Genomic DNA, 16,081 nt, shown 5'->3' with positions numbered 1-16,081 from the left:
GAACGTTTCCTGAAAATACTTGTTCCCTAGAAAACTTATGAGAAAATCCCTTTTGTGAAAGGACACATTTTAAGCAGAACTTTCACTTCAATGCTTTTTTTTCCTGCAATTGCGATACTTCCAATATCTAAACAATACTCCCTATAAATACAAGGGCACTTTGCTTGCAAAATAACATTTTATTGCAAGAATGCTGAACTTATGCATGAACAATGCAGGAACCTTGCAAGAACTTTTCAGTACCCGATGTTCCCGGTGCTCACCATGGTGTCGGTGAACTTCATTCCTCTCTACCCCAACAATGACAACGGGACTTTGTCGGATTTTTCTGAAAGAAAAAAAGCTTTCAAGTGTTACATGTTGTTATATCTTTACTTTTCTCACCGCACTGCTTTATCGCGCCTACTCAAGATTTGGGCCAACAAAACACTGTTATTCACTGGATACAGGAAGCAACACAAGGAAGTGGGTGCTTGTCATTTTTAATTGTACAGACCTTAATCACCTCAAACGGATCCACAGACCACAGACTGTTGCAAACTACAGACTATTATTACACCATTCCATGATCTAAAACCTAGATGAGGGCAAGGAAAAACTCAAAAACCTCAGCATGAGGAAAATGAAGAAACCTTGAGAGGGGACCGCACATGATGACCAGGCCGACCAGGCTGGAATGGATGTTGCATTGCAAAACATTCTATCAGAGCCACTCCTGCCATCTAACGGTTATTTTTCATACTGAAATAATTCCCAATGGCTTGATACTTAATAATTCAGATTTAGAATATTTATTGTCATTGTTATAGACCACTGAAATTTTGTTTGAAGCATCTATTTATTTGTGATAAAAAAAAAAATCACAAAATAGATATCCATAAATCACAATACCCATAAATAACTCAATATAAACCCTAAAAGTGCTGACATGGAACCGTAAAAACATGATAGCTGCATAATTAAATAAGTTGTGTCGGACAGTCATAATTCTTTACTCAGGAAAAAGAGTAATGATGAAGATATACTGCAGCAATGCAACCAGTTCAGTTATTGTTAGTCAGTGACGAGCTGCGCCAAAGCCTTTAAAACTCGATTAAAAAAAAATATATGTGTATATATATATATATATACATATCTATCTATCTATCTATCTATCTATATATATATATATATATATATATATATATATATATATATATATATATATATATATATATAGAGAGAGAGAGAGAGAGAGAGAGAGATTTCGGGCAGCACGGTGGCGCAGTAGTTATTGCGTGTGCGGCACAGTTCTCTGGTCTTGGGAACCTCTTGTGTGGGTTTAAATCCAGCTACCGCACTTCCTGTACGGAGTTTGTATGTTTTCCCCCGTGCTTGCGTGGGTTTCCTCCGGGCACTCCAGTTTCCTCCCACATTCCAAAGACATGCATTTCAGGTGAATTGGCCGGTCCAAATTGTCCCTAGGTGTGAATGAGCGAGAGAGTTGTCTGTCCCTGTGTGCCCTGCGATTGGCTGGCAACCAGTTTAGGGTGTCCCCTGCCCACTTCCCGATGATTGCTGGGATGGGCTCCAGCTCCCCCGCGACCCTACTGAGGATAAGCGGTGCAGCTAATGAGATGAGATGAGATATATATATTTCCAGGGTTGGGTAGGGTTACTTTAACTGGATTACTTTCAATTACTTTTGGATTACTCCAATACCAAATATGCTAATAAAAGACAAAAGAAACTAAATATGAATAAAATTATGACTCACAACACCTGGTAAGCTTTCTCTCCTGGCTTTGATCTCTTTGATCTCCGGCAAAACTAAAATAAAATGCGACAGAAACAAAATGAAAATAAATCCAAACAGCTTGCCGACATCATTTTTGTATTCCGTTACTCCCCAAGCCTGCACAAAATTTAGTAATTTTATTCATATTTAGTTTCTTTTGTCTTTAATTAGTATATTTGTTATTGGAGTAATCCAAAAGTAATTGAAAGTAATCCAGTTAAAGTAACTTTACCCAACCCTGTATATTTCTGTTTTGGCACTTAAGGACAATGCTTATGAAAACGTATTTATATGTTATGCCACTGAATGCCACATTCTGATCTGTAGGGGGTGGTAGAGATACGTTACTTTAACTAGCGGCACACAAGCTCGTTCTAAAATGCGCCGCCATCATTCACGAGTGAGTGAATAATTGATTAGTTACTTGGATATTTCTTTTTGTGAACACATTCAGTTATTACTGTCCGTCGCTGAAGGCTCTTTGATGTGCCCTCGCACAGTCGGCAATGCTAGATTCAATTAGCAAAGAGCAGACTGTTCAAACGGAGGCCAACAAGTACTTTGCAAAGGGTAACTATCAATGACCTGGTAGAAAAACGCACACCGGCGGTGTAACAGAAGAAACACCGATGCTTATTATTTCATGTTTTACAATTTTCCCTGCATGAAAAGATTTGCATTCCCAGACTTGGCCATCGTGTTGCTGCGATCCCAGGAATAAATGAAGCAAGTTTCCTTTTTGATTCCGAGCAATCAAGCGGGATAACGAAGGGATTTAGGGAAGAGCGTTGGGAAAACTGTTCGGACTGGAAGTTCATCAGCGAGGTAATTGCTCATTACCTTTCATTTCCAGCCAATTTCGTGCGTCCGTGGAGCAGATTTAAAAAATCTCCGTCCTAGTTTGCAGGAGTCGACGGAATAATTGCGCTCGGGCTCCCGTTTCAAAGACGCGTCGACTGATTATGCACAGATCCACGAAAAAGACAGTCGAACCCTTTCTGTGTTTTATACTGGGTCTGTACGGGTGCTTGAAATTGTTGAATTTTATTTTTATGTTTTCGAGGATAGAAAAGTGCTTGAATTTTGGGGAAAGTCCTTGTAAATACTTGAATTGTTGTCGACTTGAAAATGACGCTGATACTACTCACTGGTGGCTTCATTTACCATTGAAAAGCGACTTTATGCTCAACATCGCAGTTTTTGTTAGTGTAGCATAAAAATGGTCAAAGTAAGAAAAGGCCTGTTTCAAATACATTCTTAAACACCAACCCAAACCCCCCAAAAATGAAGAAAGAAGAGTTTATTTAACCGTGTCTAAGAAGTGCATTAATGGAATGAGGCCACTTTCATGCTTTTAAGCCAGGAGATGGCGGCAGAGAGTGACAAAGTTTCAAATTCCGGACAGCATCTTTAATGTAAATATATATATATCTATATCTATATCTATATATATACACCAGAGCAATATCCCCCTAGTGGGAGGTGGCTAGAGTCAAGAACACATTCACATTTCTGACTCTTTCTGGGAGATTGATACAGAAGAGGGGAGTAGTTAGGTGACCAAAACCACCCAATTCCAACCCCTAATGCCGAGCGCCAAGCAGGGAGGCAATGAATACCAATGTTATGAGTCTTAGGTATGACCCGGCCGAGGCTTGAACCAGCAACCTCCCAGTCTTGGGGCGGGCGCCCTACCCCCAAGGCCACCGAGCTGGTTAATGTAAACATGAATGTATAATTTGTAATTTATATACATAATCAACAAATACATCTATTTGCAAATAAATGCGCTGAGTCCCGTGGTTGATTGTTCCGTTGATTTACGATTTTTTGGTTTCGTTAAGCAAGCTTTTGTTTTTTTAGTAGCTTTTCCGCTAACCTCTAAAGCCTGCTCTAGCTCTTACCTACTCCAGTGAGCTGAACCTTTTAAAAACTCCTGGTATTATGTTTTTCTAAATGTTTTGACCCCAAATGCAGAAAAATATGATAGCAGATTAACAGTTTATTTAGTCTATTTACAACTTGGGAATGGTAGTTGAGGCAGAATCAGAATACCAGGACGACAATAGAATTGCTCCAGATAAATGAGGAGCAGGTTAGCACAAAACATACCGAGAGAGAAAATATTGGTAAGAGGTTGTGGTCCAAGGCAGATATTTTCAATGCCGGTCAAGACAGAATTCCCCTGTGACAATCAAGCTTATATAGTCTGTTGATCAGCTGACGAGAGAGAGAGAGGCTGGGTAGTCTCATCACAGCAGCAGCAGCCACACCCCCTGCCACACACTACGTGCAGGTAGTAATGGGCAAAGTTAAGCCCCGTGAAACAATCAGACCTTGGGTGACATGTGTGACACATTGGTGCAATACACGATGTTTGATTTGTTTCTTATTGACCTCTGCTGCAGTAGTTCAGAATTGCAGCTGTTTTATTGTGATGTTGCAATGAAGTCCTGAAGAAACAATATTAGATCTTGGTAACTTGTTTTTACTGAACAAATTACAAGTCTCTCAATCCCTTTCGTCGCATCCCTCACCCGAGGGATTGGGAAAAGGAGAACTATGGCTTGGCTTTGCCATGTTTCTTGGTTGGGGAGGTGGGGGCTGTGGCTTTCGGTTTTGTTGGCCGCCATTGTCCCCAGGCGACCTCGGTGAGGCATTCCACCCCCTTCGAGCATATGTGAAGTCAGGAGGAAGAAGAAGAGGCAGTTTGGAGTTTTGTGTCCTTCTTTTATGAGTGAAGGAAGTCTCGGTCAAGAGGTGCGGTCTTAATCACTGTTTTTCAAATAAAATTCTCCAACTGGTTGATTATAATTATTAGAATAATTATAACTGTTGATAATAAGCAAAATTTCACTTTGACACTAATACCTGGGATGAACATGACACACAGATGATTAATCTTTTTATTATGTATGAACACTTTGGGGTTTCGAATCTTTATTATACAGCTGGAGAGTCTGGTCACTTCCTGTGCATGTCACGGACCAAAAACAGAGACAGGACCCAATTTTGTTCGTTTACTCAGCTTTATTTAGAAGGAGGAAAGGGCTTGCACTCACGATCCGGTGATCGTCAGTCACGGGTAGCACATGGCTTGTAACGCGGAAACGGCACTTCCGTGTCGAGCGAAGGCAGTGTCGAGAGCGAGGAAAAAACAGGTCGATGGCCGGTACGGAGGAGCAAAAACGTGAACGGGTTCAGAAAAGAGGTCGGCACCGGGAATCAGACGGGAAACAGGGCAGGATTGAGTGAGGAGTCAAAAAGGGCTTGCCTAGTGTAGAGCTAAGGTTCGCAGACGAACTGACAATCGTTGCCAGGAAGACGGGGGTTTGAAAAGGGATCACCAGCCAATTAGCTTCCGTGGCCGTTGGCGCGAAAGCAGCAGACTCAGGTTCCCTGCATCGGTAATCATGACAGTGCATGGCCATTTGTGGATGGTGTCGTCAGCTGAGGGCATAGTCTTTACAACATAAACTGTTTAATTCACAAAGTCATTATCATTCCTCCCAAAATATATATTTTTTCAATTCATGGGTTTTACTTTTATGTTTGCAATGTTGTCCCAGTGCTCAGCTTTAATCTTTAAGTTCTTTTTGCAGCCTCTCCATGTACAATGTTTGAGGTTCATTGAATGCTGCAAATGTGGTGTGAAAGTTAGCGTAAATGGGTGTCTGTCTACCACTCCTATTGGAACCACAATCCACCTCTCTGTGACCCTGAACTCAGCAAGGTGTTAAAAAAATGACCATGAACATTAGGCAGACGAAGTTTCATCATTCCAGGTTTTGGCTGGACATGCATTTCATGGACATCCCAGTTTTTTTTTAATTCTGTGCAGTCTTTTTCTACGGTCATGAGCAGATCACAAGGCGATTTAAAATAAGACTGCCCTTAAGAATCCAAAGGGACGGGAGAGGATTTTTAAATGGTAAGTTTAACTGAGACTGTTATCAAACTTTTATGAGTTTTAATCACACAATTAAATTCATAGCAAACCTTTGAAAAGACTCTCCCAAGTCCCACCACCTGATCATATTGCCATCATGACTCGCCAACATGGCAAAATGACTGCCCCCTAAAATGACTAAAATTGCTGGATTGTAGGCACATTAGACCTATTATTGTAAAGAAATCATTTTAAAAATGCTGTTGTCTAGTAATACAGCCTCCCTGTTTACAAGGTTTTCACTCAAAAAATGTTTTTTCGGCCCTTCGTTATGGATTTCCCCCCTCTTATATGACATCAACAACAAATTCTTTGTAAAGAGTTTGTAAAGAGTCTTAAAGAGCTAGTGTGATACAATACGTTATTTATTTATACTGCATTTTTTCACTACGGGTCCCAAGGCTTGCAAGTGATGCTAAACGGAGAAACAAGAATATGATAACCATGAAATTGAAGCTTCTTATTATTAAGAATAATGAAGAATCACTTCCCTTTTTAAGTTGCATGGCCCTAAATAATGGATAAGTGGGACACTTAGTCAGAATAACGAGACGATTAAAGTAACACACTATTCTTAGGGGATGGCAATCCTCACAAGTGGCCATTTTATCATTTTTTTTGAATCCACAGTCAAACTTTTTTAATTTTTATCATGCTTTGAGTTCTGCATTCTGATTGGCTAAACAGAGGAACAAATTTGGACATCTCCACATGTTAAACTTGCTCCGGAGCCACATGCAAGTCTTTGGCTCTCCCTAGTGGCTCCCTACCACTTTTTCAATAGCGTTTGATAATGGAGAAACATATGGTTTCTGTAAGAAAGGAAAATGTAGTTTTCCAAGACTTCCACATGACTGCAGCAAAGTATCATGTAAAGTTAAGTGGATTGTGTCTTTAATCCATACAGTTTGGCCATAAAAGTCAAAAGTTAAAATTAGAGTTTGAGAGCACATAAGTTATTTGTACAAATAAGCGTTTATTAAGTGCAGTACTTTTATTTGTTAAACAAATACTTGAAATAAATAAATAAAGGTTTCTACTTCGCTAGTTTTGACTATTGCGGGACGTTTTTGGAACGCAACCCCTGCGATAGACGAGGGATAACTGTATCATGACTCTTTAGGGGACAGGATGGATGGCTGGTAAAGAAAGATCCTGGATTCTGATCTAGTCTTTCGTGTGTTCATTGAGTTTCGGGTGAGGAGAATCTTGGTAAATTAAGAGCCTGGAGATCAACTGCTTCTCGAGAACTTTTTAATTGGCAGAAAAAAAATCTGAAAATCTTAGCAATAGTCTCTCTATGACATTTTGAACGAAGATTTTTACTTTTTTGAGGTGTTGCATAGGTCAGAGGTTCTCAAACTTTCTTCAGTGAGGTACCCCCTTAAAAATACCTTTTTAGTCAAGTACCCCCTGACACGGGCAAAACATTTTTGAAAATAAAAAGAGCTACAGAGCTGTAAGGTCAGATTTATTTAAGCCAAACAACAGTGTACCTGGCAACAAAATTCCTACAAACAAAAAAGAAAAACAGAAGACGTTGACCACCAGAAGGCAAAAAAACAGTCGAAACTCAAATGCTGCTAATAATGAATTAAATCGAACAATATACATAAATAACAAAAATCTGTTTGCAGAAATAAATCTATATCTTCATTATAACTAAATAATATTTAGTCTACAAAATGAATTAACCTTATAAATAAAGATTTAATAATGATTAACGTTAATTCTTGTAATTTCATTACATGTGAATCATGTAATGAAATGAAATAATCTGCATTTATATAGCGCTTTTCAAGTCAATGACTTCCCAAAGCACTTTACATTGTGCTTCACATTTCCCAATAGCGGCCTTGCAGCCATGTAAGGCGCTAACCTGCTTATTGGGGGTATTAGGGGTTCAGTGTCTTACCCAAGGACAATTCGACATGTAACACGGACGAGTCGGGATTCGAACTGGGATCTCTTGATCCCAAGACGAGCGCTCTACCTCCTGAGCTACTGCCGCCCACTTTACATTGTACATTTGACTTGAATTGAACAGCAATGTAACAGGCAATGATTTATGAACAGGAAAAAAAATTACTCAATACATTTCAACGAGAAATATGAGCTTGAACCTCACTGAGGATCTGTGTCATTCTTGGTGGCAAGGCGACAACTGCAGGGATCAAGCTCTTCTCCAGGCACAGTCTGTTTTTTAGCTTTGTTTTGATCAGCATCATAGCGGAGAAGGAAGACTCACATAATTATGTGGATGCGAACGGTAGCAGCTGTTCCAAAGCTTTCTGTCCCAGCTCAGGGTGCTCCTGCCTCACTGACATAGAGTCGATGCACCAAACTTCATCTGCAGGCTACGGTCAGATGCTACTTCCATCAGTTTTTTCTGACGAGTGACAAGAAGCTTGGTTCTGTTTGCTTCAGACAAGATAAATTGTTTTTTCACCCAATCCAGCAGCATAGATTTCTCATCCATGTCAGTAAAGTAGGAGTGAAAACCACTGATCAAGTCAGGCAAGTGTCCCATTACGACTAACTTCTCCGGAGCTGTCGCCACCTCCGCATTGGAGAGAAACACATCCAATTGAGGAAACCAGGTGAAATCCTCCTGGTCACATGCCCTTTTCCACATCTCTGCTTTGTTCATGAAACCACCTACATTGTCATATGGATCAGGATGTTTGTGTCCTTGCCCTGCAGGGGCATGTCCAGTCCATTCAGTTTTTCAAATATATCTGCCACATAGCAAAGCTTTGCAAGCCAGTCCGTGTTTTCAAACATGGTAGCATGGGGAGATCTGTGCTCTGTCTGGAAGGTGTACACTTCAGCTTGCAACTCAAACAGCCTACTCAGGACTCTTCCACGGGACAGTGTGCAGGAGCAGTTCTGAAACAATGTCTTTTGGGATTCCATGGAGGCGAAAGACATGCAGCTGGACCACCTGCGCCGTCTCCTTGGCGGACGGAAGTTTGGGCAAGGCCACGAAGTGGACCATTTTGCTGAACCGGTCCACTATCGTCAAAATGGTTGTCACAAAGGCTGCGGAAAAAAACGTTTGATAAGTGGCCTTGACTTGATATAGTTTGTAACTTTAAGGCTGCCGTTCAAAACATCGTGCAACACAGGGCTAATTTTTTTGGACGCTAGTGCTTTCTTGTGTATCACGCAGTGCGTGCACTTGATGTCGGGATTTTCTTTTTTAACATGTGCTATTAGCACTCGCACTCTGCGCGTCATTGATGCAGCCGCATCTATGCAGACGCTGTTGCAGGATTTCCAGCTGATAGCGTTTGTGGTGAAAAACATTAAAAATGTCCTCTCCGGTTGTTCGCCCCTCAGTTTCTTTGCAGAATAGAATGTGTTCACAGATGTTGTCTGTGACAATGTACCTCTGTGGATTCATCCAGCTGCAAAGAAAATGAGTCTGCAAGTTTCCCCACAACTTGTTCGACAATGTCTGTGCCCATGATATCTGTTCTGCGGAAAACGGTGTCATTAGACAGAGGCACAGTTTTTAATGTATCAGCTGATTTTTTGTCGAGCATAGTTTCGAACAATACCACAGCGGAGGGGAGAAGTAGGTTTTCCGCGATGGTAAATGTTTTTTTGGCTTCAGCAACAAGAAAAGAAAAAGCATGAGAAGCCTCCAGGGCTTTGGCTAATGTAATGGAGGCTTTTCGCATTGTGGCTTGGGATGACATGAAGTCAGATGGTTTTCTCCTGAAGAACTCTGGTGCCTTCCCAACATGACATCCATGTTTGGTGGTGAGATGCCGCTGGAGGTTTGCCTGGTTCATACTAGCGTTGGCTAACTTCTCTCACAAAAAAAAGAAAATTCCAATTAAAACATAGTCCTCCATGTACATTCTGAACTTTGTCGCGAATGGTTTTGTCTTCTTCTTCACTTGTCCATCCATACTTTCAGCAGCATGGCTGCTGCGCTTTAGCAACATCTCTATAGTTAGTGTTATGGTAACAACAGGTCGTTGATGAGTGTGTCAGTGGGTCAAACTAACTTGGTGTGATGGGGGGGTGGCAGTTTTATTTCAAAGGGTATTGAAACTAAATACTGAATGTAAAATTCAGTGCATGAACACATATTTATATTTTAACAAATCTTTAACAAAATATTTTTCTCAATATTTATTATTAGGACGAGCCTACTGATTTATATAGATATTTTGAAAAGCTTTACGTAACCCCTGCAGTACCGCCATGTACCACCAGGGGTATGCGTACCCCAATTTAAGAACCACTGGTATCGGTCAACAGGAAAACGCAATTTCAGTTTTTTGCTTGCCACCTGTTCCCACATTTTTATGTTATCAGGCAATCCTAAAAGTTTCAGTTTTTTTTCTTTGCACTTTGGTCTCACGCTTTTTGGACATCAGGCTGAACTTTATTCTTTCGCTAGAAGTTCCTGACATTAGTTTTAACTTGTTGTTTGCATTGAAAATATCTTTTATGATAAAAGCTTGTATACTTCATGTACAATAGGTCTACACTGGTTAGCTTCTTCACCTTACAGTTCCGATTTCGGGTTCAATTCCAGCTAATGGCATCCTCTGTGGGGAGTTTACATGTTCTCCCCCTGCTTCTCGCACTCCAATTTCATCCCATGTCCCAGGAGCATGCATGGCAGGTTCATTGGCAGGTCTGTCTCCATGTTTCTTGAGACTGGCAACCAGTCCAACGTGTCCCCTGCTCACTGTCTGAAGGCGGGAAGGATGGGCTTCAACACCCCTGAAATCCTAGTGAAGATGAATGGCCAGAAAATGAATGATTCTTAAAACAAGAGCTTTTATACTCACCACTGCCACCTTGCACCTGAATCGTAACTGCAGCTTCAACGCTGATGATTGCGGTTATGAATTTCCTCTTATCTCGGACAAGGATCTTGCCAACTGCACAGAAGACACCCTCTCCGCTGGTCGCCTTTATATTCATAAGCACCGAATGTGCGCGAGGGACGTCAGAAAGAAAGGTAGAAGAGGTCGCGCTTCCCGTTCTCCTTGGCTTGTATATCAGCGGCCGTGAGGCAAGGCTGTGGCCTGCGGCAGATTAATGGCTGTGAAGGTGTCTTCATCCAGTGTATGGGCTCCTATGGTAAATGGCGGGCTGTAAAATGTGTGACAGTCGGGAGTAAAATGGGAACGCAGGTTTAAAAAAAGAAGAAAAGCAAGCATCGAATTAATTTTTTGCAAGACCAAAGTGCAAAAAAAAGTAAATTAGAGTGTAGTGTTGGGCGATACTGAGAATATAGGTATCGTTCCAATCCAAGTAAATGAATAGTAGTATTGATCAATTCCAATACTTTTTGCTTGGAAATGTCATGATCGTTGAATAAATGAACCCTCACTCTTGAGTTCATTTATATTTACAATAAACACAGCAAAAAGATTTTAGGCACTAAAATGTTCAACTTTTTTTTAAAAGAACTACAATTCAAACCTAGTTTGATATGCATTTCTGAAATAACGACTTATCATGTTATTAGTATGTGTTTATTATGTTATTACCAGGTTAAAGTAAGGTTAAATAGACTAAATTTTTTTTTACTAGAAAATCATAATGACCCAACACCGGTGAGCTATTTTCAAAACAGTTCCGCAGGCAGCTCAGTTGTTCTTAGGAGGATGCATCACATTAGAGACCCCTGGTGTAAACAATACAATCTAAATACAAAAATAAATATACTTCTACCACAGCAAATGTTACAGAGCAAAAGCCAGGAGAGTCAAGCCCCCCCAAAAATCAGCATTGTAACAAACAAGCCCTTTTGGCTGAGCCATAGTGACAACAGATTTGCAGATTTTTGTTCAGGAAAAGTAACATGTTTACATTTGCAGCTTCTTGCTCTTTGTAAGTTGAACTTATTTAATTTATTTATGTAAATTTGCTATAGTGGTGGACAACTTTACCACACAAAAGACATCGAGCATTATCCTTTTTGAAATGAAAAAAAAAAAAAAAGTCCATACCGCGCTGTGCTTCCCGTTTGCCTCAGACATATTTTGCTTCTTACAAGGGTGTGCCCTCTTTTTGGCCTGGCAGTCAAGATGCACCAGCAGGCCAGGTAGGGATAGGTGCTTAAAGTGTGCCTGTCAGTCACATGAACAGGCAACTTACAGTGGCCAAGCGCGCTAGGTTAGAGAGAGAAGGACTGCGCTATCTACATAGAGAGCTAAGTATTGATCCCAGGACAATAATATTGATCCATTCAAAATACTTGCTTAGTATAACATCAATATTTTGGTTCATCCGCTCACAGCTAGCGTGAGGCATAGTGTTGGGAGCAACACATTAAAAAGGTTCCTGTAACGCAATTACTTTCCTTGGTAACGAGTACTGTAACGCGTCATAAATAATATTCTGTAACGCAAGTGTGGTTACAGTATAGTGCGTCACTCCGCTACTTTTTAAAAGTAGAAAGTGGATTGTCTTGTATTAATAACCATTCTTTCTTATCTCACAAAACATCGTATAAAACGTATTCTGCCAGCAACACAATATTAGAATTTAGCAAGGTGGGCGTGTTTATATCTACCTACAAAATTCAACTGAATGCAGTTACAGTGGCGCTGTCTCAAGCATAGCGAACAAGGAGGTGCATAATTTCTACCCAACAATATTCTGATACTCTCACTACCATATACTTATTTCCAAGCTGTATTTACAACTATAAAATAAAATACTGGAATCGGGGGATCGGATTTTGTGTGCATATTTGGTTTTGTGTCACTAGTATCGAATGATAGGCAGTGCATGGGGAGGGAGCGAGGTTTTTACAGGAACAACAAAATCAATGGGGCAAACTTGAGCATAGAATTTACAATAAAAGAGTGCTGAATTTTTTTCTTGTGAATTATTTTTGCAATACACATGCCTGAAGAAAAAATAATTAAAAGACAAAATGAATATAGATTCTCTTGACAAAATGTTGGTTTTCAAGCTCTCAAGATTGCAGAAGACAAGACATCTAGTGTGTTACCTGCTTCCACAGGTTGTTTTTTTTTTTTCATTTACTAAGTGGCTATTTTAAAACTATTTTAGGGGTCGGCTTCAATGGGTGTACATACATAATTTGTAACGAGATAGTTACTTTCAGATAAACACGATACTTTTGGGTGCCAGTAATCTGGGGGACAAATCAATTAATTTTCAGATGAAGTTGTCACGTTTGTGGATCGGACCCAAATTGCAGTAAAGGAACAACAGACGATTTAGTTAGTTTAATTGCACCACTTTTGGCATTTATGACAGCTCATAGACATGGACTTGATGAGTGACGAACAGTATTCTTCATCAATCTGGTGCCAACTCTCTTTGAATGCCGTTGCCAGATCATCTTTGCAATTTTCAATTTCCACCACTAGCTATTTGCAGGCCATGACATTGACTCAATGCGTCTTTCTCCAAGGAATACTTTCAAGTCAAGTAAAGTCAAGTCATTTCTATTTGTATAGCTCTTAATCACAAAGAGTCTCAAAGGGCTGCACAGACCACAGATTATTGGAAACTACAGACTATTATTACACCATCCCCTGATATAAAATGAGGGCAAGGAAAAACTAAAAAACCTCAACATGAGGAAAATGAAGAAACCTTGAGAAGGGACCGCACATGAGGTAATCACCCTACCAAGATGACCAGGCTGCAATGGATGTTGTAATAACAATTATTACACAGATATCATCAACAGGAAATATAAGTCATTCATAAGCTATAGAATAGAAGTATCTTTTAAGCCTAGATTCAAACAGTTCTACTGAGGTTGCAGATCGAATCTCAGGGGGAAGAGCATTCCACAACATGCGGTTCTCTTCTTGGCTCTTGGGATCACTAGTAGACCAGCATTTTCAGAACAAGGGCTCCGGACCGGAACATAGAGGAAATTCAATCCGAAAGATATGAGGGAGCAAGTCCATGCATGTATAATACCAACAGAACCTTAAAATCACATCTTAAGCTAGGGACCCAATTCAGGTTAGCTAAAATGGGGTAGTATGATCAAACTTTCTTGTCGCTGAAGCACTTTGAACCAGCTGCAGGCTCTTGATTTTGCACTTCGCGAGACTGGAGAGTAATGCATTACAGTAATCAAGACGGGAGGTCAAAAACGCATGAATTATAATCCCCGCATTGGACTGGGACAGCATAGGGCAAATTTTAGCAATGTTGCGAAGATGGAAAAATGCTGTTCTAGTAATATTTTTAACGTGTGTTTGGAAGGACAGATTGGGGTCAAATGTGACACCTACATTTTTGACTGAGTCACTCTGGGTGGTATTACATTTGTCAATGTAATATTGAGTTGAGAACAAGTCACGGCATTTAGATGGACCAATAACTAACATTTTGGTCTTTTCAGAGTAAAGGCGCAAGAAGTTAAGTGACATCCATTCTTTTATCTCAGTGAGGCAGGCCTCCAAATTTCCACAGTCTAGTGTGGCAGATTCCTCCATCGGAAGATATAGTTGCGTGTCTTTTGCATAGCAATGGGAACTGATATTATATTTGTGAATAATATCATCAAATGAAAGCTTGTAAATGCTGAAAAGAGGGGGCCAAGTACTAAACCCTGCGGAACACCAAAGGTAATACTAAAAGGCTTTGATGTTATTTCACCATATTAAACACAGTAAGTCCTATATGAGTGGTGGAATCTGAACCATAAGAGGACGGTTCCTGAGAGAACAATCCATTTTTCCAACAAGTCTAGTAAGATATTATGGTCCACAGTTTTTGCTCTGTGGCATGATACATTGTCATCTTGGAAAATGAGTTCATCATCCCCAAACAGTTTTTCATTTGAAGGAATAAGAAAGCTGTCCAAAACGTCAATGTCAACTTGTGCATTTATTGCAAATTTGATCACAGCCATCCCCCTTGTGCCTTTGCCTGACATGTAGCCCCATATCAGGACGGTGTGGATTTCGATGTTTTCTCTAGGCAGTCCTCTTTGCAAATCTCAACGGAACGCCACCAAAAAAGTTCCAGCATCATCACTTTATCCAATGCAGATTTGTGACTCATCACTGAAGATAACCTTCAACCAGTCATCCACAGACCATTAACTTTTCTCAGCCTAATGTAATATTGTTCTTATGCGTTTAAGCATCAACAATGGTTTCCTTTCAGCTTTCTTATTTGAAAATCCTTTAGGTGATTTTTTGTTTTCAAGACACATGGTCTTTAGTTGTTTGTCTTGAAGCCTACATGTCTTCCTTGGCCTACCAGTACCAGTAGCCTATTACTGGTGATTCCATACTTTTTTTGGGGGTTGTAGAAGTGACCGAGGGACTATCTCATCGCCAGGACAGGAAATTTCTCGCCACCAGGTCAGGATACAAAGGTGGCAGAAGGACAATTCACTCACCGCCGGGACAGGATACAGAATCAATGACCCGACCCCGTGTGCTGTCCAAGCAGTAATCATAAAGGGTCACGGTAATCATCATTAGGTGTGGGGAGATTGGGCACACCTTCACCAATTTCTACACCCCCTGGTTGGCGCGCTCCAGTGAAGGTGGTGTGCCAGATCCTGACATAAGTAACCAGTAACTGTAACCAATTACTTTTATCAGTGACACGCCTACCACTGGTGAGGCGTTATAAAAAACAAATTCATTTCGAGATGAGGTGACAAATAACGTATGACTCCCGCCACAGAGGGAGCATTGTCCCTTAACGTCACTTTTGAATACGAAAGAATGAGATAAGGCCACGCTGGCAAACACAAACACAGAGCCATCAACTCTGCCGGAGATGAAATCCATCCTGAAAAAAGGAAAAAAAGAAAAACCTCAGATGTACTGTCCAAAGAAAAAAAAAACTAAACAGGGACGAATAGTTCCCTGTCGAGAAATGAAACCCAATTTATTCATAGTCCTTTAGTGGCGAAGTGGGAAGATTGACAAGCGAATGATTTGCCACAACTGTTAATCTTCTAAAATGAGCAAGCAGTCAGATCTTTGCTCCGGCGCCCACACTAAATAATTCAGCGCTCTGTGCTTCAGTTTCATTCCATTTATAACTTTTTACCCCCTGTCAGCTATACGGATTCGCGCGGTTGTCATTGTCTCGTGTAGCACTTTGTTCTGCTCAAAGCCGGCAACCGATAGGCGCCATCTCAAAGAAATGAAAAGCATCTCTTCAGCCTTTTAATAACACGGAGAACCATTGCATGCAACACAACGGTGAAATATTATGTATATCATCGCTGTCATGACGATAAAAAGCATATTCCTCAAATATATTTCTTTACCAGGAAGATGAAGAAACACTTAAAAAAATAATTTAGGAGATACAGTCATCCCTCGCTATAATGCGGTTTGGTGCTTCACAGATTT

General features: G+C 40.4%; 1 pseudogene; it reads right to left on the bottom strand.

Annotated features, from left to right (window-relative positions):
• Nucleotides 1–8,043: 8,043 nt before the first annotated feature.
• LOC148364544 (protein ZBED11-like) lies at nt 8,044–10,676 on the bottom strand (annotated as a pseudogene).
• Nucleotides 10,677–16,081: the final 5,405 nt, after the last annotated feature.

This window comes from Urocampus carinirostris, chromosome 6 (genome assembly GCF_059441175.1).
Source record: "Urocampus carinirostris isolate Australia breed hairy pipefish chromosome 6, RoL_Ucar_1.0, whole genome shotgun sequence".
NCBI lineage: Eukaryota > Metazoa > Chordata > Actinopteri > Syngnathiformes > Syngnathidae > Urocampus > Urocampus carinirostris.
The sequence above is the reverse complement of the archived record's forward strand: the minus strand, read 5'-3'. Positions and strand labels throughout refer to the sequence as shown.